Source organism: Ipomoea nil, unplaced genomic scaffold, assembly GCF_001879475.1.
Source record: "Ipomoea nil cultivar Tokyo-kokei standard unplaced genomic scaffold, Asagao_1.1 scaffold0926, whole genome shotgun sequence".
Lineage (NCBI taxonomy): Eukaryota > Viridiplantae > Streptophyta > Magnoliopsida > Solanales > Convolvulaceae > Ipomoea > Ipomoea nil.
In genome coordinates, this window is record NW_017617354.1 from 220,114 (window position 1) to 222,762 (window position 2,649).

General features: G+C 37.3%; 1 long non-coding RNA gene across 1 annotated transcript; it reads left to right on the plus strand.

Moving 5' to 3' along the window:
• Nucleotides 1–247: 247 nt before the first annotated feature.
• Nucleotides 248–2,262, plus strand: LOC109179523. Its single transcript, XR_002053913.1, has 2 exons — nt 248–376; nt 1,391–2,262. It is a non-coding gene; the product is annotated as an uncharacterized LOC109179523 (long non-coding RNA).
• The last annotated feature ends 387 nt before the right edge of the window (nt 2,263–2,649 follow it).

Below are 2,649 nucleotides of genomic sequence, written 5' to 3' on the forward strand. Positions count from 1 at the left end.
TTCACTTCTTCTACAGTTCTACGTACATATGTAAGTTGGACGTGATCCGTAATATTCTACAGTTCTACGTACATATGTAAGTTGGACGTGATCCGTAATATTCTACAGTTCTACGTACATATGTAAGTTGGACGTGATCCGTAATATACGTACATATGTAAGTTGGACGTGATCCGTAATATACGTACATATGTACTCACTTTACGCAGATGGCGAAGGCGATGCGATTTCTCCCATCCACCTCGCTTCGAATTTTGAGTCCGTTCTTCTCTTCTCTCCCCATTTACAATTTTTAGGGGAGAAGATAGAGGAAGCATTGCAGAAATGCAACACTGATTGCGTCTACTTCTTGGCATCTCCTCTCACGTGTAAGAAGGTAAGCGCTTCTTTATCCGTTACATTTTATGCGATTTTCGAATTCTTCGTTTTTCTTTTATTCTTCTTTATGTTTTCAATCCTCAATGTATCTTGATTTCTTGATTGATTATCATTTCTTGCTCTTCAATTCTAACTCCGTTGTTGAATTTCTTGAAAATCGGTATCTGCAACGTAGCGGTTTCTTTATTACATTCCGACTAGGGTTTAAATTACACTGTTTATATGCGTATACGCGCTCATCAATGGGCACATCTACTAGTGTATCAAAATCGATGCGAATGTGTGATGATTCAAAATTGCTGTTGCGTATTATGTTATACAGTGTGGTTACATACGTTTATTTATACAATTGACACCGAAGCACGGATTATGTTGTAGCATGCACTTTGTTTCTCTGATATAGTGTTTATTACTTTAGTTTTATGTTATGGCCTGCAGGCAGTTGTATGTGTACATTTTAATTATGTGCCTTAAGAATATACTTTAGTTTTGAGTGAAGTTAGGGATTAGGATAGATGGAATTCTTTGTTTCACATTAAACTGCTGTTATTGGTCATTTCGGTGTGTCAGTGAGTATCTTGTAAGGCATGGTAAATAAGAACAGATACTGGCATGATCATTTGCTGAATGTGTCTAAGTCTTATATTCTAGTTGATTTTGTTGAATAGTGTTACTATGCTAATGCTGCATGTATTCCGTTTATGCAGTTTTCTTGTCTGTTTGCATCGTTTTCATTCTGTATCATACTGCCAGAGACGATGGATATGAATTAATACACTAGTATTTTGGTTTTTCCTTGCATTGATGGCATGGATTCTGGGTTTCAGGGCATTGAATGTGAGTACTGGCGCAGTGATATTGCTACTCTATGCCTGTCTCAATGATGTCTATATTAGTTGTTGAATCTTGGCTTTAACCGTTACTCTGCTTGAATATAACTGCTTTTTATAATCACTTTCTAAAAGTTCTGTTCCATCCCAGCTAAGCACCCTTTTTTCTATGCCATCTGCAGCCATTAGAGAGTTGTAATGAGAAATGAGTTGAATCTGCTCCTACTTGCCTGTGAACAAGACAGGTGTTCCCTGTTTCTTCTATTACAATGGATTTTGCAATAGAGCTGAAAAATGTGTGTTTCTGCATGGACCTGATGATGGGGCTCCCACACGGAAACCATCAAAGACACTGTCCCCAGTCAATGATGGGGGGAAACAGGCTCAGCCCCAGTTGAAACACATCTTAATTCATTTAAAACTAATCCAAAAAGAGCAGCAAATGAAAATACCCGGAGATGATGAAGTTGGATGCTGATGTGGAGAGAGAAGAGTTGTTAGAGTCCTTGCCCAGTTTTGATGTTCTTGTTGGTGGTAGATCAGACTTGGGGTATGAAAATCTTGATTACTTGATGCAACATGATGTGGCTGGTGGAGAGCTTGATGGTCAGTACTTAGGATATGATTTTGAGGAAAATATAGAGGTATGACCTTGAATATCCAGATATGACAATCCTTTTTGAAGAAGATTTTTAAGGGGAGTAGACAGGGAATTCTAGCCTAACTGTAAAACAAGACTTTGAGGTCCAAAATCTTTGCATGAAATTCTGAAGGACAATATACCAGATCAACATTGAATGTTTGAATTGTACTCCCTGATGGCTTGCTGAATCAAGTGGAAAATGAGAACGATTTAGTACAGGACAGAGCCCTTTGTTATACCTGATGTGGAGCTAGAAATTACTTAGGTTGTGACATCATGTAGATTACAAAGGTACTGTTGATACCTTTGTGGCTCTCTCTCTCTCTGCCTGCTGTTGATTAGGATTAATATTCAAATGTTGTGTATACATTTTTATATTAGACAAAACAGGATAGGAAGTAAATTCGTTTTATGTGAGTTGCAATTTTTGTATATGCAGTTTCATATTTTCGTATTAAATGCTGTATATAAAAGCTTTTATGGCATTAATACTGAATGGTCAAGCCTGTTTGCTTCCCTTAATTTCTTCTTCCCAATTGTCAAAACCAGTTCTCTTTCCATCAAGAGCATTTTTCAATGCCATTCTGCTTGTTTCTGTAACAATATTGCTGCTGGAACTGTGCAATCTACAGCTGTGTTTGCAGTGATTTCTTCGCCCCGTATTGTAGTTGCTAATAGTGGTGATTCAAGAATAAAGGAATAATCCAAGAATAACAACAATGAAGCCTTTGAGGCATATATGGAAACAATTTCCAATATGCTTCCACATATCAGTTTCTTGTTTTCAAAATTTCACCA